Source organism: Tenrec ecaudatus, chromosome 7, assembly GCF_050624435.1.
Source record: "Tenrec ecaudatus isolate mTenEca1 chromosome 7, mTenEca1.hap1, whole genome shotgun sequence".
In the NCBI taxonomy this organism is placed as follows: domain Eukaryota; kingdom Metazoa; phylum Chordata; class Mammalia; order Afrosoricida; family Tenrecidae; genus Tenrec; species Tenrec ecaudatus.
Window position 1 is genome coordinate 71,886,876 of NC_134536.1, and position 25,708 is coordinate 71,912,583.

Here is a 25,708-nt window from a genome sequence, read left to right on the forward strand (position 1 = left end):
AATTTTCTAAGGCAATCATTGGTTGGTATCTATAGAACAGGATTGATTTATTTTTTTAAAAAGCAAAATTACTCCTCCAACAATCTCCAAATAATTGATTTTGTTAGCACTAACCCTATAACTCTGAGCACAACATTTTCATAACATTTAATTAAAATGTGTCTGGTACAGAAATTATAAAGCTTTTGGAGCAAACGATGATGACGATGAAATCGTTGCACTTTACTAGTACAAATATATACCGCTAGTCATGCATTTTAGCGGCAAAATGCTTGACTAGTGGCACATGTTTTGACCAATTGTGCATTTGAGTTTAAGTGGTCATTGGCGTTCAGTGCATTTTACGATAATTTTCAATCTAGTGAAGTTTTAGTGTTGATATTTTTTGTATATGTTCATAAAACTATAGTTTTATGTCAAAGGTGTAATACTCATAAAAACATTATATTTATTATATATTTCTGCTTCTTCTAAACATAATGAATTTGTTACATTCATCTTTTGAATCGAAGGTGACAAAAATTACCACAGCATGGAATATGATCTGTTTTATGGAAAATGGCAAATTTATGACCTAGATGGAAGTGGTACAGACTCAGACAAGGAACCAGATGCTAATAGGGATGAAATTAGTAATTAAAATGTGTACTATTTTAAAATTTTTGATTTTACAATGTAAAATTTTTAATATATTTCTATTCAAACTATGTTTATAACAATATTTATTTTTCCCATGATAGGAAATGAATATTCTGATTTGGATGAATTAGAAGACCTCATAGTTAGTAATGATAATACCAGTGAAGATGAGTTAGAAATTTCAATTGTTGAAGAATCACTTCCAAAAACTACAAGTTCAAAGCCATCTACATCAAGAAATCGGAGAATTCCTCTTTGACGGCACATTTCTGGAGACGGTACAGCTAGACCTATGCCAAAATGGTTAGGACAAATAGATTCTTCTGGGGTAGTAAAACATCCTGTTGAATATTGTAGACATTTTTTCTCAAAGGATATCATTACTCATATTGTCGACCATTCAAATCTTTATGCAATCCAGCAAAATCCCAATAAACCTCTTGCACTGAGTATCCAGGAACTTGAGCAATTTTTGGATACACTGCTTGATTTGATAGACTCGCTAATTGCACTGTACAGAATTCACACCAGATAGAAAAAATATTATCACAAATTATTTGTTCATTTTGTAGATGTGACTGTTGTGAACTCTTGGCTACTTTATCGTAGAGACTGTGAGAGCCTTCAGTTACAAAAAAAAAAAAATCCAAAGTCCGCAAGAGTTGAAAATGAGCATCGCTGAAGCTCTTCCTCTTGAAGGAAAAGTAATAGACCAACAAAAAGAGGCAGACCTTCTACTAGCTTCACGGATGTTGAGTTTTCTAACAAAAAGAGAAGAGGTCCTGCCACCAAACGTATCCCTGGAAGGGATACCCGTTTGGATGGTCTTCACCATTACCCTGAGGTCACAAACAGAGGAAGATGCAAAAAGGTAAATTGCAAGAGTGCACCAGTATTTTTCTGCAGCAAATGCAAAGTTCATCTTTGTATCTCAATAGAAAAAAATTGTTTTGTTCAATTTCACACTAAAATTATAAACAAACTTGTATTATATTTTATAAATAAAATACGTTTTCAGATTTTTTATTTAATAATAAAATAAGATGACAAATAATCTAGAAATGAAGGTGCATTTTTTAATCATTTTATTGGGGGCTCGTACAATTCTTATCACAATCCATACATACATCCATTGTGTCAGGAACATATGTACATTTGTTGCCATCATCATTCTCAAAAATTTGCCTTCTGTTTGAGCCCTTAATATCTACTGTTCATTTTCTCCCTCCCTCCCCACTACACCCTACCTCACGAACCCTTCATCATTCATAAATTATTATTCTGTCATATGTTACACAGTCCGACGTCTCCCCCCGCCCTCTTCTCTGCTGTCCGTCCCCCAGGGAGGAGTCTATACGTAGATTCTTTCTACCCCACACTCTCTCCATCCTCCAGGCATTGCCACTCTCACCACTGGTCCTGAAGGAGTCATCTGTCCTGGATTCCCTGTGTTTCCAGTTGCTATCTGTACCTATGTACATTCTCCGGTCTAGCCAGATTTGTTAGGTAAAATTGGGATCATGATAGTGGGAGGGAGGAAGCATTTAAGAACTAGAGGGAAGTTATATGTTTCATCGTTGCTACCCTGCACCCTGACTGGCTCATCTCCACCCCACAACCCTTAAGTAAGGGGTGTATGGCTGGCTACCAATGGGCTTTGAGTCTCCACTCTGCACTCACCCACATTTACAATGATATGATTTTTTGTTCCTTGATGCTTGATACCTGATCCCTTCAACAGCTTGTGGTCACACAGGCTGGTGTGTTTCCATGTGGGATTTGTTGCTTCTGAATTAGATGGCCACTTGTTTATCTTCAAACCTTTAAGACCACAGACACTATATCTTTTGATAGCCAGGCACCAACAGCTTTCTTCCCCACATTTGCTTATGCACATGTTTGTCTTCATTCATTGTATCAGGGAGGTGAGCACCCATTGATATGATTTTTAGTTCTTTGATGTCTGATAACTGGTCCCTTCTGCACCTTGTGGTCAGACAGGCATTTTTTATTCTTGTATTAGAATCCATGGATGAATGTGACAATTTGGTTACATTTTTAAAACATTGCAAATTTTATATTTTTAATACATTTTGGTTGTTATATATATTGATCACTATGAAAGTAAATAATAAAAACAAAAAATTTCATCCTGAAATTAAAAATTCAGGCATTATAGGGCTAATGAACTAACTTCACAGCCAGCAAGTTGATGCCAACCCATGGGATAAGGTAAACTCACTGCCCCTGTGAGTTTCCAGGACTCCACTGCTAGGACAGCAGAAAGGCCCATCTTTCTCCTGCAGATAGGCTCATGGTTTTGAAATACTAACCTTGAAGTTTGCAGCCCAACATGTAACCACTACCACCAGGGCTCCTAGCTATGAAACTAGTTGAGAGAAAAAAAATCAAATGTGATGGTTCATGGGAAATTTTTTAATCATAATTGAAAACTTGCAACTAATTCTACACATTCTTTCCATGAAGATTTGGAGTTGAGTTCTAGTTCCTTTGCTATTTTCATCTGCCTTAAGTCATAATCTTTCAATTTTACCATTAAAAAAAACCTTTTCGTAAAAACCAACTGTGATACCTCAAACAGAAAACTACTCTTTCAGAATCAAAAAGCAGCAGGAAATGACTGTCAAAAGTTGGAAAAAGACAAGAAAACATATCTGAGTGAAGAACTAAGCTGTAGAAATTCAGAGAACATAATATAAGAACAGAAGTGACCTTCCAAAGGATGTGTAATTTTCCCAAAGATATTTCATGGGTTCTTTTAGGCCACTTTCACAAAACATAATAAGCAAGGATTCATTCTGGAAAGAATGACAAAACTGCAGAAAGCAGGCAATGCAGGACTCACACAAATTGTTTACAACTCATAGATCTAGAGAACATCACTTTTCTAACTAAAACTTTCAGGAAAAACTACTAATTTCTTTAAAATAATTGAGTAAATATTAGTAATACAAACTGTGACATACTTCAAGAAAGGGTGTGAACTATAGAAATGAGTTAACTCCCCATTAACTTCTATGTGTCTCTATAGATGGAAAGGATTTTAGCATAGGACACACTCGATAGAAGGGGGAAACCTTCCTTATAGAAATGTGAAATACTTTCAACCAAGGAAGTATGTAAATTATGTTCTGCGGAAAGCAGTTTTAAATTTTGGAAGAAAATTTCAAATTAAGAAGTACATAAAATCTATTCCTCAAAAATATTCTTTATGCCATCTACGGATCAGCACATTCGAACACTAAAAAATCTAGGGGGAGTTGTGGGAATTAAGAGGGATTACATACTTGAAGTACTTTATAAATATGAAGCAGGCTTCATCTTCTCAGCACTGGAATTGTGGTCATGACTGCGAGGCAGGCTCTGGACCGTGCAGTGTGTCGTCCTGCTGGGCAGAGGGTCGCTATGGGTCCGAGCTGACTGAATGGCACAGAACAACAACAGCACTGGTCATTAGCATCATTGTTTGGGGTTGGTACAAGTGCCCCTGTGTCAGATATGAGGATTTTTCAGAATCCATGTCACATAATTATTTGAAATTGGCTTTTTCTACCCATAAGATATTAGTCTTCTCTTCCACTTTACTCAGGAAACATTTTCTTCCTACCTTGAGTACTACATGTCATGAGCATATGATAAGGATGTTATACTGGGAGATTCTAGATAGTGATTTGTTTCTTCTCTGGCTAATATAAAGAGCTCATACCTCTCTTAGTTTGGATTTCCCCGAAAACAAAAATAAGAATTGACAAGTAAGTTTACTGTGGACAGAAAATGAGATAGAGATGAAGGACCAGTTAATAAAATGCCAAGTTGTTGAGATTACTGCTGTAAGCAAGAGGAAACATGTAAATTATGTCTTCATAAATCAGCATGAAAACGTAAGAAGACATTCTGAAATTAAGAACTACGTGAAGAATTACATTTGCACAAGGATTTGTGTGGAACGGGGAATGAGCCACTGGAAGCACATTAGGTTGAGGCATTTCTCAGTGGGCTCCATTCTCCAGTGGGGAACCATTCCTAAACGCAGGTCATCCTTCATAGTTCCCAGCCAGGATTGCACAGAGCCAAAGACACTTCCACTGCACTGGAGAAGGCCCTGGAGCAGAAAGAGGATGGACACACAGCCTATCTATCATGAGCTAAGCATGGCAGTGAGGGTAGTCTGCGCTCACATGAACTACACACGGCAGCTGAGGTTATATATTGGTTTTACTACTGTGTGCAATAAATTAGCACAAACAGCAGCTTAAATAGCAACTGCTAATTGGCGTGGAGTGTCCAGAAGTGAGAAGTATAGGCATGGTGTAGATTCTCTTGTCAGCATCTCCTGCGGCTGAAATCAAGGTATTGGCTAGTACTATGGTTTTCATCTGGACCTGGATTCCTTTATCAAGCTCATGGGCTGTTGGCAAAAATCCATTTTCCTTTAGGAAAACTACAGCCCTCCTCGATTTTTTCTTTCTGTTAGTTCTCAATGGAAACTGTTCTCAGCTTCTAGAAACCTCTCACAATTCCTTTACACATGGCTCCCATAGGTAGTTCACAGCACAAATGCTTGTTTGTTTGTTTGTTTGTTTGTTTTCTGACCACTAGGCTCTCTGTCTTCCCTCTTGCTGAAAAATGACAAAGAAAAGTCCTAGTTTTAAAGTGTTCACTTGATTACGTCAGGATAATTTCCTTCGTTAAGGTCAACTAATTAGGACCTTAATGTACCAAATCCCTGCACAGCAACAATGCTAGTGCTTGTATAACAAAAAAAATGTACACCAGAGACCCCTTAGATTTCTGCCCACCACACAGCACACTCAACATCGACGGAAGGATGGCCATGGGCAACAAAAACATCTGTGACAGTGATTTTTTTAAAGGCAAGTTTTCTTTATTTTATAATTTAAGTAGGAAAAAATGAAGGTCTGACAAGACAGGTCTGAATTTAGAAGAACACATCCCTTTGTTTGGTTTGGGCCATAAGTTGTGTGTGTGCGGTGTGTGTGTGTGTGTGTGTGTGTGTGTGTGTGTGTGACTTAATTAAGAAGCAAATGGAGGAGATGTCACCATCCATTGTAACCTGGTTTTCAATTATTTCCTATGATATCGTCTACATGTGGTGATTAAATATGCAATGCCTGTTAAATAAGGACTCCACCATAAAGCTGATTGCTCTGAAGAACTGTTCAACTCCTAAAGAAGGTAAATGAGAGATTTTAGAAGAGTGACTTCTCATTTGTCCTGTATTGTGAGCATCATTTGAATGAGTTACAACAGACTCAATTAATTTCTTCACACATAATTGTTACATTTAATCTACCCTATTAAATCTAACATTTAAGTTTAAAAACCCAGTTACTGTAAATTAAATTTCTGCCAATTTTATGGATATAAGCGCATGCTAATCCTCCTGCTTGAAGACGAGCCATGCAGATAGCAAGAAACTGAGCTATATTTAGAAGTACATTACTAGATCCTGTATTCAAATTTGAGCTCTGCTATATCTTGTAAGAGGTACTTTAAATTGTGTAAAAATATGTTAAACAGTTCTTCTAATTGTATAATGTAACTAGTGGGGAGCCTAGGTGACATTACCTATTTTTATGCAGACAAAAGCAACGTTGCATTTGTGGCTACTCACATAGTGTAACATATGTTGTCACACTAACACGTCACAACAGGAATCGGGTTTTTCTCACCGCATGGCCAACTCTGTACAGCATCTCTGATGATCTCTACTGTATTTCTTGAGCTGCTCCGTGGTAGTTGCATCATCTGGTGTCAATTTAAGACTATTAAGAGTGAAGGGATGGAGTCTAGCCTGTCAATCAGGTCGAAGCTTGATGACCTCATTTGGAGGCATGAAGGCGATAAATAGCTCACTGAAGGCCAGACACACTCTCTGCTTGTCTCCTTGCAAAACATTCCTGCTGACAAGCCACATGGAGCTATGCTGAGGGAGCCAGAGCCTGGAGCTGGAGGGGCCACGTGGAAATTCACACTAGCACTGAAGTGCTTTCATCACCACTGGACTCACAGGACTTTCCACCACTGGCCTGTGATCTTCCTGCATTCGGCATCATTACATGCATTGGGAATTTAGACTGGTATCAGACATACGGGTTAATATGGAAATTTATCTGGACTAGGCTGAGATGCTTTCTCAATATACAATTGCTCTTTTATATAAAGCGCTTTCTCATACACATATGAATTTGTTTCTCTAGTCAACCTGGACCTACACAAGCTCCCTGAGTTATTGATGAGCACAAGAAAATCAAATGGAAATGCAAATCAGATAGATGTCTTCCTTACCCTCTCTGCATATTAATTATTCTTCTGCTCTAGGATTTGAATGAGAGCATGTCACACATATGTGAAAGAATCCAAAAAAGATTTTGACATATTCCATTATCTGTCGATTCTATTTTCCATGAACTTTTTAAGCTTTCTCATATGTGACCACCTGTCACAAGCCAAGCAAGCCAAGCACGAGGCTGAGAACTTTGTTTTTATGCTTTAGCCTCCTTTACTCTTCATAACAGCTCTGTGACTGGGGTACTAGTGTAGCCTCATTTTACAACAGATTACAGAAGAGCTTCTGGGGCTGTGTATGGCTAAACAGTAACATCGTAAATAATGTCTCCATTTCTAAGTTCGGCTGAACCCCCTCCACCATGAGTGACTCTGCCAGTATTTGAAATCCCACTTGTATGCCTTCCGTAATTACAGCAACATGAACGGCACAACAATATGGAGTTATTACACGGAGCCATTTCCCAGAGGAATCAGCCAGCAATCTAGTGGCAGATTGGCTACACAGGACAACTTCCATCATGGAAAGGGCAGTGTTTTGTTCTTATTGGAATTGACACATTCTCAGAACATGAATTTGCCTACCCTGCATGCAGTGCTCCGGCATGTACAGATGCCTCACCCACCATCACATTATCCCACACAGCATTGCCACAGATCAATCGAATTAAATACAGCAAAGGGCTCGTGCTCCTGAATCCACTAGGCCTATTGTGCCCCTATCGTTCTGAAGCAGCTGGCTTGATAGGATGATGGATCATTTACTAAAGACACCGTTATGCTAGTAGTCAGATGGAAATATCTTTCAGGGTGGGGACAGTGTTCTCCAGGGGTCTGTGGATTTTCTAAACCACAAGTCAATGTATGCTGATGTTTCTCCAATAGCCAGGACTCATGGGTCCAGGAACAAAGGGCTGGGCATGGGAATTGACACCATTACCATTACCCCTAATCACCCTCCAAGGAAATCTGTGCTCTCTCTCTTCAGACCTTTGTGGGTCGAAGAATCTTAGTTCCGGAGGGAGGAAGATTCCCTTTGTAGAGATCCAACACGGATTCCATTCAACTGCAAGTTAAGAATGCCACAGAGCCACCGCAGACTTCTCGTGACTCTGGATCAACAGGGGAAGATGAGAAGTACTCTACTGATGGTTGTGATTGATTCTGATTATCAAGGGGACATTTTATTGGTATTGTATAATGGCAGTAAAGAAGAATATGTCTGGAATCCAGGAGATTCCTTAGGATACCTCTTAGTACTACAATCCCCTATGACTAATGTAAATGGAAAATTATAGCAACACATTTCTTTACATGACTACCAGTGGATAATTCCTTAAGGAATGTAGGTCTGGGTCACTCCACCAGGTAAAGAACCACAACCAGCTAGAGGACTAGCTGAAAATAAAGAGAAGGCAGAATGGGTCACGGAAGAAGGCAATTTTAAGTACCAGATACAGCCATGTGACAAATAGCAGAAACAAAGGCTGTAATTGTTATAAGTATTTCTTCCTGTTATGTCTGCATTAAATATTTTTGCTTTCTTCACTTATAAAATATAAACTGTGACCAGAGTGAGTGTGTTTTTGGATATACACAAGTTAGTTGTATCATTCTGTGTTTAATATTCCATGCATTAAATCTATCCTTGAGATGGTCTCAAATTCAGGTGGGATGTACTCAAGGTTGCACTTTGACTCTTGAGCACTTGCTTTGATTTTCTTCAGCCTCAACTTGAATTTATATATGAGCAAAAGATGGTCTGTTTTGCAGTTGGCACATGGCCTGCTTCTGATGCTGTGCCTCCTCATTATCTCTTTTCACAAGAGTAGTCAATTTAAGTCCTGTGTATTCTTCCTGATGAGGTCAACATGTGTAACTGCTATTTGTGTTGCTAAAAAGAAACATTTGCAACAGATAAGTCATTGGTCTTGCACGTGGTCCCTTGGCCTCTGTCTTAGTGCAGTTCTAGGGAGCCCACTGCTCTGGCTCATCACAGTCTCCAGTCTGTCCCTCTGCTCTGCCTCGTGGTTGCAGCACAGCTGCTTTGCTCTGCCTCGTGGTCAGTGCTTCTGCTGACTCCACAGCAGCCTCACATGCTCTGTGGGTGGCTTGTCTTTCTTGATGCTCCCTGTATTTGCTCTTGCTTCGTGATTCTGAGATGACTCACTTATATACCAAGCAGAATGGTAAAACTCACAAATCCTGTGGATTAGTGTTTATTACATCCTGTTATCATGACCCCAACCCATCATTTGGTGGTGGTTATAAAGACATGAACAGAGGGCCTATCCCAAGTAATTTCACTTCAACACAATGCCAGACTGCTCTGATTGACTACACCATTTACATCCATTAAAGTAACCCGCTATTTGTTGTTGTTGTCATTGTTGTTGTTGTTGCTGTCAATTAAGTGCTGCTACCCAATACCTTCCAGCATTGGGTCCAATAAGATCCACTAGATCAAGGTGTTTTTGTTTAGCTAGGGCAGTTACCCCTGTCAAACCTGAAAACTTTATTCACAGAACCCTTGAAAACTTTATTCCTCGCTGTTATATGAGTCTATGGATCTAAACTTATTCAAGTATGCCAGTTTCCCTAAACCTTTGGATATCATCTTCTACAGGAAACCAAGTCAGGACAAGTACTTCAGCTTTACCTAAATATACTTTTTTTTCTAAATATACTTTTGTTTCGCTTCTGTCAATACTGCTTACTTAGTGATATATGAATTTTAACTTGCTTTTTCTTCAGTTTTCTGTGTTCTTCCCTCCCTGAATAATATAAAAGAGGCTTGGCCAGGGAAGACGGGTACTACAGTATGGTGGACAGATCCTTCGAATAGCCCCTCTGCTTAACTTGATAAAAATAAAGACTTCACACCGTGTAAATTGGATGTTGTAGTGGCATTTACTTCAACCCACAACAACCACATGCACAATTTACGATTGGAGATTAAATTGATGTTGAAATTCAGTCACTCTTACACTAAAACCCTGCGTTTGGTTTTCAGCAATATCAGCTCGGTCGATACAAGAAGTAAGGCTTTCTTTCAGGGCAAAAGTGACAAAGATGAAGTCCATTATGTGGACTCTTGAGCTGCGACTCTGAAACTCTAAGCTCGTCTCTTTTATTCCACTATTTTGTCTAGTATAAGTAGGGCCAAAAAATCAGCAAACCTGTACTTGTCATCCTGGAGAAATTGCAGAAAAGTCTCAATCACATAATTACCCAGCACTTCAATTCTAACCAATACTTAATCTACTGATAGTGACATTGTGCTCCACCTGGTACCATCGACAAACAGAACCCTCTTTACTGAGGCCGGGTTATCAGTGCCTTTAACAATAGACTTGAGAACCAATTTACAAAAGAGATTTTTACAATTCCGTTCTCTAGAAAGCTGTTGGTACAAATTCTCTTAGCCTGGGTTCTCTAGAAAAGCAAAACTAGTGAAGTTTATACATGTATATATAGAGAGACTTGTTATAAGAAAATGGCTCATGTGGTCGCACAGACTGGGAATCCCCAAGTCCATGAGTCAGGTGACAGACTAGCGACTTCTCTTATTCACAGGGGTTGACAAACTCAAGAACAGTAGGTCAGAGGGCTGGCTGATGGGTCACAGGCTGCAGAGGCTGATGAATCCCAAGATCTACAGGGAATAAGCTGCTGACTCAAGTCCACAGAAGCAGAGTTTAGATCATGAAAAGCTGGCTATAGGGTCCAGATCAAGCAAAATGCAATAGAGCTATGGCAGGATAGTTAATATTTATAATTATAGCTATTATAATTATAGTGCCATTATTGTTGCTACAGGTATATCAATAGTCATATAAATATAGCTATATTTATACATATATGTGTATCGTGCCAACTATTACCTTTCAACTGATTGTTCACAGCATATCTTAGCATGGAAGTAATTATAATATATCTTTGATTATATTGAATCATATCACAAAATAAGGAATGACCACATTGTTACATAACTAGCTAACTACATCATAACAGCCAAACTATTAAGAATCACGTTTCAGGCCATTTGGAACATAACCATAAGCATCACAAAAGGACACCTAAAATTACAAAGTTTTATAACAAAATGTGCAAAGATTTGAGTTAGAAAACCAAAATGGACAAGCATACTAAAAATTTCTCAAGCTTAAAGTATTAAACAAAAAAATTAAGTCTCAACCTGCACACTGAAGGATTCTACAAGTAAAATATTGATTGATGCAGGAAAGAATCAAAAAGAACATGGAAAGAATCCATGGTCCTTTTATCAAAAACAGCTGGCCATTGGTCAACCACTTCAGGATGTAGCATATAACCAAAAACCAGTGGTGCAAAAGGAAGGAGGGCAATCCATGCTGAATACATTAGCAATAATATGTCTAGAAAACAAAATTGCAGGGATTTGTTTTGTAAACGGGTCCTCAAATCTGAACAAAGTTCCAGGAATATATGTAATATCCACGGAGATGTTTCCACAAATGGACATTGTTATGGTGCTTATGTTGTTTCATTGAGTTGGTTACAACCACAATGACCCTATGCACAATAGAATGAGACGCTGCACAGTCCTGCATCACCCTTACAAGTTTCCCCATGCCTGAGCCATTGTTACAGCCACGATATCAATCCATCTCATTGAGGGACGTCCTCTCCTTTGCAGCCCCTCCATTTTATCAAGCAGTATGCCCTGCTCTAGGGACCAGTCTCTCCTAACAATGTGTCCAAAATATACTTCTCTCAAATAGGCTTCTCTCGAGACGGACTGTTTTGTCCTTTTAGCAGTCCCTGGTATTTTCAATATTCTTTTCCAGAACCACAATTCAAATGTATCTATTCTTTTATGATCTTCCTTATTCAGAGAACAATTTTCATGCGCATATGAGACAGTGGAAAATATCATGGCTTGGACCACGCACACCTTACACCTTAGCCCTCAAAGTAACATCCTTGCTTTTCAATATTCTAAAAATGTTTTGTGCAGCAGATTTACCTAATGCAATATGTCTTTTGATAGCTTGACTGTTTCTTCAGTGAGCATTGATTTTGGATCCATGTAAGACAAAATCCTTGACAACTTCAATCCTTTCTCCATTTATTGTGATGTTGCCTATTGGTCCACTTATGAGGATTTTGATCATATTTACGTTGAGTCATAATCCATACTGAAGTTGGCAATCTTTGATCTTCATCAGCAAGGGCTTCAAGACCTCCTCACTTTCAGCAATCAAGGTTGTGCCACCCTGCACACAACAGGTTGTTAATAAGCCTCCTTTCAATCCTGATGCCACATTCTTCTTCATATAGCCCAACTTTCTCTGATGATTTGCCCAGTGTACAGATTGAACAAATATGGTGAGAAGAGACAATTCTGACACACTGCTTACTTTATTTTAAACCATGCAGCATCCCCATGTATTACGTTTTCACTACTGCCTTTTGATCCATGTGCCAGTTCTGAATAAGCACAATGACATGTTCTGAAATTTTCTTTCTTCTCAAGGTTATCCATAGTTTATTATGGTCCACGCAGTCAAATGCCTCAGCACAGTCAATAAAACACAAGTGAAAACCTTTCTGGTAGTCTCTGCTTTGAGCCAAGATCCATCTGACAGCAGTCATGATATCCCTTGTTCCATGTCCTTTTCTGAATCCAGCCTAAACTTCGGATAGTTCCTTGTCAATGTACTGCTGCAACTATTGTTGGATGATCTTAAGCAAAATCTTACTTGTTGGAATGGGCACAAATATGGACCGCTTCCAGTCAGCTAGCCAAGTAGCTGTCCTCTAAATTTCCTGACATGCAAGAGTGAGTGCTTCCAGTTTGGAAACATTTTGATTGGCATTCCATCAATTCCCGAGGCCTGGGTTTTTGGCTAATGTAATCAGTGCAGCTTAAGTTTTTTCCTTCAGCATCCTCTACTTCACCAGGCACGCTGTCCTTCTCCAGAGAATGGTCCCCTGATAGGTGTCTGGAATTCAAGCCAGGCTCAGAAGAAAATGTGAAGTGATTGATATAAATGCTGGTTTCTAAAGGATCTCAGTTAAATGAAGAGAATGCCAGAAAAATGTTTATTTGTGTTTTATTGACTATGGAAAGGTATTTGAGTGAGTAAATCATAAAAAAATCACGAATCGTATTTTGAAGACCGGGGCTTCCTGAACATTTAATTGTGCTTATGTGGAACCTGCCATAGATCAAGAGGCAATCTTTAGAAAAGATCAAGACTGACCCCGCGTATTTAGGAGACATTATCAGGAGGACCCATTCCCTGGAGAAGGACATCTGTATGTGAAAGCAGAGGGTCACTGGAAAAGTTGAAGAGCCTCAATGAGGTGGGTTGACGCAGGATCAGCAACAATGCGGATGCAGTAGCAGCAATTGCGATGATAGTGCAGGACCACACTGTGTTTTGCTATGTTGTACATTGGGTCACTATGTGTTGGAGCAGATTCTCAACAGCCTCTAATAATAATAAGTGATTAATGAGCTAATAAGGAATCAAACCCAGACAGTATTATTCAGCAGTCATTATTGTGAACATCTTAAACATGCTCTATTATGTCCAACATGCTGAAGAGATTAATCTTCTAAAATTGTTACTCAAGATCCAGAGCCACTAGAAAATGTTCCCTTAAAACCAACATGACTAGAGGAAAAATATTCATAAAGTACCATAAATGCTGCACATAAATATGCACCCAAGTATAATTTAATATGAAGCAACTGAAGATCCCAAGACTTCTTTTCCTCATATAAAAGGACATTTATTGCTCCATAGACAGGAATTTTATTATGAAGCACTGATTTCCCAAATGGAACAATGACTATCAAATTATTTTCTACTTTAAAATAAAAAGTGTGAGCACCAGAGCAACTGTTTCAAAATTGGCAATTATTTTTATTCTTTCCCCCCCATAAATGTCAGCCACTTTGGAAAAATAATGTAGAAATTGCCTCATATTCCATACACTCGCGCCTGATTAGTGCTCGGTGGTAATGTCACAGTGATGCCGCTGAGACTTCTGGGTCCTATTCTCCCAAAGTACCAAGCCAGTTTTCTTTGCCCTCACTCAGATAGCATTCATGAAAGATTTTAAGGGCAATCATTTATAGAGGCAAAATAATAGAAAACTACTACCAGGTACATTTGCTGTTATTTGTCAGAGATATTATCCTCTTGAAGCTTTGTTCTTATTTGGGAAGAACAAAATGTCCTAAAAAATTAAAGCACTACCCAATGACGATTCAAAAGTCTTGTCTCACTTACTGTAAAAGAAGAATTAAAGCAAAATCTTGATATCTTTCTTGTAGATTTTTAATGGATTATTGTAAATTAGATGAAGTTAAGAACTAAACCACTCGAGTACATCATGGATAAATTTTACTAAACAAAATGCATCCAAATTTAGTGATATAAATTTCTAATCTACATCTTATATAAAATTGCCTAAGATGGAAAACCAATATTTGAGCTCAAACAATTCTTCATTCTAAAGGACCCTAATCCTTGGATTGGAACGATGTTCAACAGCTGGAGATGATCGTTCCTCTTCTGTCGCATCATTCAGCTCAATCTATTCTGGGATCTTAAACTTCTCTCAAAGTTCAAAATTGTTTGTTTCCTCTATTCCTTGCGATTGCTAAGTTTACTCAGTAAAGACAAATGTTAGAGTTTAGTGTTAATATGCTATAACAATACAAGAGTGAAGCTTCTGCTTTACCCCCAATGGATTGAGAAATGTTTACATGTTTGAATGTAGAGCATGCTGTTAGGGAAAGCGTCTTCATGTCCAAAGTCCTTGAAGTTCCTTGGTGTTCATTAGCATTCTTTGGCATCTGTTTTTATCAGTGTATTTATGATCATTTCATAAGTCAGAAGTGATTAGATTTTCCATGAACTCTACATTAGTATGACCTTATTAGCATAAAAAGGTCTCTACTCCAAAATAGAATCATATCCACAGTACACTGGCTAGAAATTCAACACATATTTTGGAGGTACACAATTCAATATGTGTTGCTGTCAGGTTGGTTCCAACTCATGGTGACATTATGTATAACCACCAAACAAACAAACATTGTCTGGTCCAACAGTCTCCTTGCAATTGTTGTTATGTTTGTGCCCATTGCTCCAGCTACTGGGTCCGTTTCTTTTTTGCTGACTCTCTACCAAGCTTGATGCCCTTCTCCAGGCAACCTTCTCACAGCTTGTCCGAAGTAGTTGAGATGAAGGCTCACCATCGCTCCGAAGGAGCATTCTGGTTGTGCTTTGTCCAAGATAGATATGCTTGTTCTTCCTGCCATCCAAAGTACTTTCAGTATTTGTCACCCACATCATGATTCAGAGGCATCCATTCTTCTTCCATGTCCATCAACCAATGACCAGGTTTCACATGTATACGAGGCCAATGAAGGCGCCAGGTGCGCTTGATCTCTCAGAGTGCCTTTTTTCATTTGTAACAACGGATGGCCCTAATGCAATCCAGTTTCTGCTTCCTTGACTGCTGCTTCTGTGGGTGTTGATTGTGGATCCAAATAAATTTAAGTTCTTGTTAAGTTCAATTGTTTCTCAACTCATTGTGATAAACCTAACACACAATAATACAAAAGGCATATTAAAAATAATAATTGTCAAAGCTTTTTTAGTGGACTAAAAGTGTTGGTGAGCATGTGGAGCAAACAGAATCCTCACCTGTTCTCTGTGGGAAATGTTGGAGATTCCTCAAAATGTTGAACATAGAACTACCATCTGATGGAGGAATTCCAGCCCTATCTGTATTCACAGACGGGAAAGCAGGCATGTACACAAAATAAATCCTGCAAAATCCTATATAATGTCACTCATATGGAATGGACAAAAATAAGAAAAAAATCTTTTCGGTGGCTGTCAAGAGTGACAGGAATTGGGGCAGGCAATTATTGCTTTAGGAACATGAGTTTATGTTAACATAATCCAAAGAATAGTGATAATGGTTGTACAACATTAAAAATATAATAAATATCTCTGAATTTCACTTGTAAAAAATTGTTCAGTTATCAGATATTTTGTTATGTCTATTTTGCCATGCGAAAAAAAGATAATAGAAAAAAGGGTATTATAGAACAAAGAAAATATGCATTGTTTTAAACATTATTTGTGAGTTAAATGTCTATTATGAGTGAATTGTACTATTATGAAATCATATTATTTAATTTATGCAAGTTCCTGTTAAAGGGTCTACTAGGAGAAAATTAGGTGATCTCTTCTTTATAAGGCATCAGAAATTATTAAAGTGAGTTAGTAAAAAAATTATAGTTCTAAATCATATAAATATTTATTACACAAAATTATCCAAATGTGAAGTTGTTACTTGTTGACGTATGCTCCATCTAGGTCTATAAACTTTCCAGGGGGTATGTTCCTCTTGCTAACCTTTCCTGAAGAATCCTGCACTCTTCAATTTACACCAAGTGAAAGCAGAAGTTTGAGCATCCTCAAGAGACCTAAATCAAGTTTCCTTTCAAAGTTCTTTCAGTTTATGGGACCCAAAAAAATGTATGAAGGGAAAAGTGTAGGAGGGAAGGAGAGGCTAAATCGCAAACTACGTGTGTTAATTTGGGTGGAGGTACATGCAGCGCGCAGTAGGGAGAGTTCGGCACAAAATGATCAAGACATAAGGAGCTCACAAATTACAGCGAACCAAGGCAAACACTAGTATAAAAACAACCCTGGACTGATGCTAACAGCAAGCCCGGTGGTGTAAGGTGTTCCATGTCAGGTTGCTACTCCCAAGCTCAGGCGTTTGCACCCACCACTGCGCTGCAACAGAAAGGGGAGGCTTTCTGCTCCCATAAGGAGTTTCAGCCTCAGCAACCCAGAGAGGCAGGTCTACTCTGTCCTATGGTCCCTATGAGTTGAAATCAACTCCATGGGAATGGCCGTGAAACAAATGGATACATAGACAGACACTCAAGCTGAACAGGGATGGGCAGGCAATTAGGACTACACCCACAAATACATATCCGATTGACATAGGGTGTTTCTACACATGTATGTACAGGTGCTGCAAATTGATTCATGAATAAGGTAGCCCATAGAGAGGACAAAGTTTGGAAAGTATCTTAGCCTTAACCCAAGGCCCTAAGGGGATAAATTAATAAGCCTAGAGGTGCAGGACGATAGTCTCAGGGGACAGTAAGGTCAATAGGCATAACTTAATTTAAATAAAGACAATATTTTACATCCCACTTTAATTCATATCCCTTGGGATATTAAAAGCTTGCAAGATGGGGTCATCTAAGATACAAATATTGGTCTCACTCCACCCACAGCATAAAAAAAAAGAGTGAATAAAATCAAAGATGCAAGGAAACACCAAGTATAAAGAACTAATGAGCCCGATAAACCAACCCCAGCTCCGTGACCCTGAGGCCAGAAGAATGAAGTGTTACCCAGCTACCACGCCAACCAAGAGAGCAGCCCCAGTGTAGAATAAGGGAACTAAGTGGAACAAATCTCAAAATAAAAATGTTTAAAAAGACAAGACTGACTAATCAGATAGAATAGATGGTCCATAGGTAGCTTTCAAACTATGACCTATAGCGAACCTCTTAAGGCTGCAACTAAACTCATTCTTACCTGCTCTGTGGCTAAACTTTCATTCAAATAATAAACTGATTTATAAGATGAAAAATAACAGCAGAGAGGTGCACACAACTTAGAACCATCAATAATATCTGACCATAAGGGTGGCATTTTCCCAGTGAAAAAGTGCAGAAGGCAGAAGATGCAAACAAAGGGCGAATGGAAAGGTAAACTCGGGGAAGTGTTAAGAGTGGTATTATATTGTCAGGATTGCAGTCAATGTCACAAAGCAAATGCTTGTGAATTGATTGAATGGAAAACCAATTTGTTCTATAAGTTCTCATTTCAGTCACAATTTTAAAAATTAATGACTGTCTAGTCCAGTGGTTCTCCACTTTCCTAATGCCACGACCCTTTAATACAGTTCCTCATGTTGTGGTGACCCCTACAATCATAAAATTATTTTTGTTGCTACTTCATAACTATAATTTTGCTACTCTTATGAGTAGCAAGCCTACTCACAACCCTCAAAGGGGTTGTGACCCACAGGTTGAGAACCGCTGGTCTAGTCTTTTTCCTTTTAGAAACTTTATAAATAGGTGTATAAAGATGATTTGAGCAAGAGACAGAGATACCATGTTCCAGTTTCTGCTTCAAATGTATGATTTGACCAAGAACTCTGATTGTTTGGTGCTCAATATGCCATCTTTTAAAGGAACAGTGTGATTTTTAAAAGTACCATTCTAGATCTCTGTCAGGGGAGCCAGCCCTAGCAAATCATCACGGGTCCAGTAGGTGCAATCGTACGGTGATAATAAGTAAAGATTATGGTAAAGTCATAGAGAATATGAGAGATAGAAGACAGATGGAAACAATGGAGTCAGACACATTTCATGGTAGCACGCTCACCTCAGCTCCTCTTGGTGGTACAGGGCAGGAGAGAGGTTTATTACTAACCAAGGCTTATATAGCTTTTGGAGGTGTGCAAGCCCCCTGATTACAGGTAAAGACATACGTGACAGGAAAGAGTTTGCCTATAGGTAATAAAGTAATGTAAACTCTGGATTTTCTAAGTGTCACATGCAAGATGGGAGCAATTTAAATAGCAATCATATGTTGCCTGTCTACCATCTCCTTCCACGAATGCAGCATCCACATTCTGCAACATGTGGACGCTACACTACACTTCACAAATGATTTCCCTAAGAAGTTGACAACCTTCCTAAAGGATCCATGAGAAAGTGAGGCATTCGTGTGAATAATTTTAGAGGTACACAAATATATATGGTGTTCTTATCTGCTCTTCTTTCCCCACCACTTTGTGGTTCCTGAAGGAAGGGAAGGTCTAGACCTTCTGCCTTACTCCGAGCTCTTCACTCTTACTCTCTTAGGCTTTTAAAAATCAGTCTTCTGTTGCCACAGTCATTCTAAGGGGAAGGTCATGGAAAACATAGTTTTGAAGATGGTTCAAAAATGGTTTTGAGCAAAAGTAGTTTTGAACAACCATTATTTAGTCTCATGCATATATCTGCAGGCTAGGGCTTTGGGATTTGGAGAATTTAAGCAGGCTTGATTGACTTAGCTCTGAAGTGAAGGCTGGATATAAGTCAGCTTCTTCCATTCCTTGTCCTCCGTGATCCAGTCGACAAACAAAGCCATGTTTTATTTTTTTCCATAGTCATGACAGAATTGCAAAAGATTTACAGAAAACCAAAGACAGGGAGCTTCCAGAAATGGAAGCTGGATTCAGAAGCGCATATGGCACAAGGGGAAATACCGCTGATGTCTTGGCTAAAAGCAGAGGACGCCAGAAAGATGACTACTTGTGTTTTATTAATTACATGAAGGCATTTGATCGATAATAAACTATGGATCACATAGGGATCAGAAATGCAGACCACTTCATTATGCTCATACAGAACTTTGACATGAACCAAGAGGCAGTTGTTAGAACCGAATCAGGGAATACTGCATGGTTTCAGATCAGAAAGGTGTGCGTTAGGGTTGTATACTTTTACCATGTGTAGTCAATCCACATGCTCAGAAAAAAATTGAGAAGCTGAATTATATGAGGAACAGCACAACGTCAGGACTGGTAGAAGGATTATGAACAACCTGTAACGTGCAGATGACACAAACTGACTTGATGTAAGTGAAGACGATTTGAAATATAAAGTTTTCTGATCCTGACTTGTGGTCATCTGTTAATTTCCCGAATAAACCCATAGTTGGAAGTGTTGCCTGGAGGTGGGTGGCCACTGCAGTGGATTATCAACCCAACACATTCTTGAGCACATGTGGAGTTGGGCTCCTTCTGAAAGAGGTCAGATGTGGCCTTTATCCATTTCCTGACTATTCTTTTTTTTCTCTCTGCCAGGCTTTCTGCTAGATGACAATATTTGGGAGAGGATATCAGTGTTTCTCATAACCGTCATGCAAACATACATTCTTAAAACATAGACCTGATTGTTAAACATTTGTTGGAAGAGAAAAGGAGAAGATACTCTGAAAGAAGAATGTTAAACATTTTAAGAGCAGATCCCTAAACTGAAGGCATCATTTACATAAATAAATGGGACAAAGATCATGAGACAGACTGGCTCAATGTAAGAAAAACCAGTGTTTGCCATAGGTCAAGTCTTGAGATAAAGCACTCTAGATATGCTATGCAGTTTGGGACATGGTGATTTTGAGGGACTGTTTAATAATTGTGAATACAAAAATAGTTGGAAATATTAAACTGAAGTTCAGTTGTCATGGATGAAGACATCTTTATCTGTGATTCATCCACTCCAGTGATAAATGGCACCTTATTGTGGCTCCTTATTTCAAATAATGCCTGCCAGTACTTGATAGAGATTTAATCTGGGACCAAATCATTTCAGTCCTCAGAAGCAGCGTGGAAAGCAATGAAGGAAAAACATGTTTGACATACTGAAATGAGTTTCATGGTTGGAAATCCTAAATCTTATTTATATGGAAAACATGCGCTGATGACAAATGTGTGAGGCTCAAATGAATTTCCTAATCCTTTTTATTGGTGTTCAGCTTGATTTTTAGGTTCTAGTTCCATATTGTTTTTATATGGCCCCAATTCCATGATAAATTAAAGGCACAACCCTTTCCAAATAATTGGAGTCTAAAGGTCTTTATAATAAAGAGGGAAAGAGAAGGAGAGATTGGGAAAGACAAGGGCGGATTAAAACAGAAGGTTGAGTGGAGAAGCAAAGACAGCAGAGAACCTTACAGGGGAAATCCCATTTCAAAGAGAGAGAAGAATTGTTGAAGAGCCAGGGTAGGAAAATTACACAGATGTGAAGTAGAATCATTGACCATTTCTAGTAATTATTTCCAAACTCAATACATATGCGAAAGAACCAAAGGGAGAGCAAAAGAGGAAAGTCAAGAGAATCGATGTGAACTCGCGATTACTGGCTTAGTGGTGACATCATTTGCAATTATCCACTGGGAATTCTCTGCAAAGAAAATTGTTTCATTTACCAGTTGAAATGCTATCTCCATCTGCTTTTCCTTCTCACGCCATTATTCTTTCATGCAAGGACTAGGTAGCGATTAATACAAATCTGACGAACACAGCCATTGTGCTGGGACTGCCTGGCTACCTAACTGTGAAAGAATCATGACTGGCTGACGTAGCCTGTGGAGTATGTAGTTCTTCAGACCATGCCACCAGTCCCATGTGATCAATGCTTAACACCTCCCTGTGCCGTGCCGTTTGTGGAACTCTCTAGACGGGTGTGCTAACCTGGAGGCAGAAAATCTTTTATCCATGTCAGCCGAACACCAGCCCCAAAGTTTGTGTTGTTCCATATTGCTCTAATGAAGTTGCCCGTCAAGCTTCTTTGACTTTGATTCGACCCATCCAGAACTTGCAATAGTCATTATGAAATGAAATTTCTTTTGCTGTAAAGCTCTCTGAGGCTCAATTTCTAGAATGTATCTTACCACATGTTTTTTTTTTTTAAGTATACATCACGGTCAAACAACAAAAAGGAACTAAACACATTTTTAAGTGTTAAATTTAGGAATTAACTAAATCCAACCACTTTGTGTACTGGGAAATTTCCGTGATTTTAAAGATTGGCTCATGTATATTGTGATTCTCTCAAACACAGATATACCATAAAATGTATTTAATCTTGGAATTTCTTATTAAAAAGTATTTGGGGAAATCTTAATCTAGTTTAACATCTGCCAGGGTGGATCACATTAATTTGAGGGACATTTACTAAGTATATGGCATTGTGCTCACACAGTCATAAAATATTAGATTATAAATAATCTAGTAATTTCAAACTCTGCAAATGGCCATGAAAAGAAATACAGGGGAATCTCACCTAGTCTTACAGATGAAAGTGGTTTTCTCTGAAAAAATGATGTTTAAAACTAAGGCCTACCTGATAATAGGATTTTTTTTAATATATTTTTATTGGGGCTCTTATATCTCTTACCACAACCCATACATTCATCTGACGAGGAGAATTTTACAAGTTAAAGGAGCACTAAGAGCATTCCAGGTTGTAAAAAACAGCAAATGTGCTCCAAGACTCAGGCATGAAAAAGCATGGCTAATCTGAATAATTGAGAAAAATCCAGGAGAGCAGATCTCATGGAACATACTTATTAGTTGAGGAGGAAGAAAAAATTCTATATTCTAGTTTTAATTCTAAAACATGAAAATTGCATTTTCCAGTAAAGCCTAGTTGTTCCAGATTGATACATTCAAAAAGTATAACCTGAAAAACAGGAATAAATGTAAAAATCATCTGCTTGAAGACATTGAAAAGATACCAAAGCAATAATGGCCTAAGGGAATACATTCTAGAACAAACAGGGGAGGCCAAAGAAGTGAAGTCAATATTGAGTGCTCCTTTCACCTTGGAGGTGTTAGCCAGTCTGAAGCATCAGTCGAGAGGAATTTAGCAGAGTATCCAGCAGTTTCAGAAGATTTTAGAAAGACAAACCCTGGTCTTCAGGGCCTTAGATAAAAATATCAAACACTTTCAGATGGGTAACCCAAATTACTACAACTTATAACTAAACTGAACATTCAAAAAAGCTAATTCTTTGCGGCAAATTGGCTTAATCTCTGGCTTGGTTAAATCAGAAGCAACTCAATGGCATCCACCATCTTATCCTACCAAATTGATTGGAGCCCTGGTGGTGTAGTGAGATATGCATGGGTGATAATGAAAATGTCAGTCGTTTGACCCATCAGCTGGAGAGACATGATGTACAGCTTCAAAAAGCCACGGGAACAATTCCACTCAGACCTACAGGCTCATTATGACTCAGGTTTGTCTGGATGGAAGGGGGTTGGAGTTGTCCAAACCCACCTGCTTACAAAGTCATTTAGCTTCAGGAGCAAGAGATCTTCATTCCAAGTCAAAAGTTACGTCTACAAATCATCATTTACAACAAGACCTGCTAAAGGTCAGAAGAAAATACCATTACTGAGGAGTAACTCACTCTCCCTGTCGTTGAGTCCACTCTGGTTCATAGCTATCCTTTAGGACAGGATAGATCAGCCCTGTGTGTTTCTCAAACTAAACCTTTACAAGAATAGAAAGCCTCATCTCTCTCTTCCGTAGAGATGCCAGACCCATGCACAACCCACTCTGCTACCAGGGCTCCTCGAGAAAAAGAAAAAATTAAAAATATAGAACATACCTTAAAAAAAACCACTTGAAACTTGGTTACATATCTAACTTAAGAGGAGATGTAACAAAGTTCCTATAAGAGGGTAGTGGTATGGGACAAAAGCAATATTGCAAGAGATAAACTCACCAAATCTCATTGCCCGTGAGTCAATTCGGGCTGCTAGTGACCCTATAGGACAGGGTAGAACTGCCTCTGTGGGTTTCCAAGGCTGTAAATCTTTAGGGGAACAGAAAGCTTCATCTTTCTCCCATGGAGCACCCACTGGGTTTAAACCACCAACCAAGAGTTTAGCAGCCTAAAACATAGCCTGCTATGCCACCAGAGCGCCTTATTTCAAGAAATTAATTCAAAACTATAACAGAAACCCATTGTCATCAAGTTGGTTCCAAATCCTAGATATCCTACAGAACAGATTAGAAGTGCCCCATAGGGCTGCCGAGGTTATAAACCTTTGTGTAAGCAGAATGTGCATCATTCTCTCTGGAAATGACTGGTGTGTTGAGCCCGCCATTATTTCCATTAGTGGTAAAGCATTTACAACGACACCATCTTGGATACTATCTTCCAAGAGGTTTGTTGGGGCTGTTAGGTGACACGGAGTCCGTTTTTACTAATAGTAACTGTATGCAAGAAAGCTGTGACCAGCCATGCAGCCTCCTGAGAAGTATTCTATGCTTGAGTCCATTGTTGAAGTCACTCTGTCACTTGTTGATTAACGTCTGCATTACCAAGCATGACGTTCTCCTCCAGAGAATAGTACCTCCTGATGACATGTCCAAAGCATCTAAGACAAAGTCTCATCATCACTTCTACGTGTCATTCTGTCTGATTGTCCATGATGTATGTGTTCAATTTTCTTCACCAACACCTTCATTCAAATGCATCAATTCTTCTCCTCCGGTCTTCCTTGTTCATTATCTGGCTTTCAAATGCATATGAGGCAATTGAAGATACCATGGCTTGGGTGAGAGGCAACTGTACTCAAATGGCTTTTGTGGGGGTGGGGGAGTATTTAGAATTGAATGGGTGAGAGAGAGAAGGGCGGGATGGAGGAGGATATGGAGAGAGAGATTTCCGTAAAAGTTTACAGAGCAAATTGATATCCTATTAAGTAATTCCTACACATTTTGTTTTCTGATGTTGATGGTAGTTCCTACAACATAACAGCACTCCTTCCATATTCTTCTGGTGTTAACCATTTCCCTTTGTCCGTCTTTCGTATACATTCCCATTTCCCGAGCTTTATTCCTTGGCAAATGCTGCCAATGTATGTAGTCTTTATTTAACCATAACACATATTTATTTCTAATAACACATAGTAAATTAAGAGTAGACTATTGTGTGACTAAATTGAAAATGCTAAGGTTTGGTTTGGTTTGGTTTGGTGGGGGAGGGTGGTTGTTAAAATGTATATGATTATTCTAGAATAGATACTAATCTTATGGTTCACTTTACAGCCCTGTGTACCATTTGGTTTAAAGTTGGGTCACTGGAGTAAATTTCCAGGCTTTGAGTGTCTAGGGACCATAGTCTTAGGGATTCCAGGAATTTATTTGTCTGTGAGAGCAGCAAGCATGGTCATTTTTAGGATTTGGGTTTGTTCCACATTTTTCTTTTACTTTCTCTAAGGCCTCTTATTGGACCACTTTTCAGAGCAGTCAGCAATGATGTCAGAGGACATGTAGATACTCTTGTCTCGGAGCAACAGAGGCTGGAGTTCCTGTAGCCCATTAGTTCTTTTCCTTCCAGCTCTTATTTTCTTCATTCTTCTTTGCTCTTCACAGGAAGAAGCCAATACTTGTTTCTTAGATGTGTGCTCGAAAGCTTAGAAGACAGCTCACAGATTTTTGTGGACTGTCGTATTCCAAGTGACCTAACTGTCCTCTGAGACTATGTTCCTGAGCACCATGGCCCAGAAACACATTCCCTTAAAAACATAAACGCTTTGCTCAGTCCACATCATTACGGTTGAAACTACTTTGGGACGCAGTTCTTCCCCAGTCATATTTGAGTTCCTTTCCACCTAAGGTACTCGTCTCTGGTACTGTGTCAGATGATGGTATGCTGCTATTCACAAGATTCTGAGGGGCTAATCTCACAAGAATGGACGACCTCTTCCTTATTTCTAATCTCTTAGTCTGGGAGCACCCTGACACTTGTTCCCTGTTGGTTCTCCTGCTTGTACTTGAAGTGCCACTAGCCTACCTTCCAGCTTCATAGCAACATGCAAGTCACCACAGTATGACAAAATGACAGACGAATGGTAGATTATGATCCGAAGAGAGGTTTTATAGTATTTCAATGTTTTTTAAAAATTCATTGCGACTTTCTTTATATGCTAATAAATTCCCATTGTGGAGAATATCCATTCTGTACTGGAAAGGGATGTATATTGTGTTTTGTTGAGTACAGCCCTCTGTATATGTGTATGAAGTAAAGTGGGTTGAAATGCTATTTAGGTCTTCTCTATCATT

General features: G+C 38.8%; 1 long non-coding RNA gene across 1 annotated transcript in view; it reads right to left on the bottom strand.

The window, feature by feature from the left end:
- Positions 1 to 25,708, bottom strand: part of LOC142452802 (uncharacterized) — a 160,002-nt gene that overhangs the window by 39,220 nt on the left and 95,074 nt on the right. Inside the window, exon 3 of the long non-coding RNA XR_012785345.1 lies at positions 3,948 to 4,080. This is a non-coding gene — a long non-coding RNA (uncharacterized LOC142452802). The remainder of the gene's footprint in view (positions 1 to 3,947; positions 4,081 to 25,708) is intronic.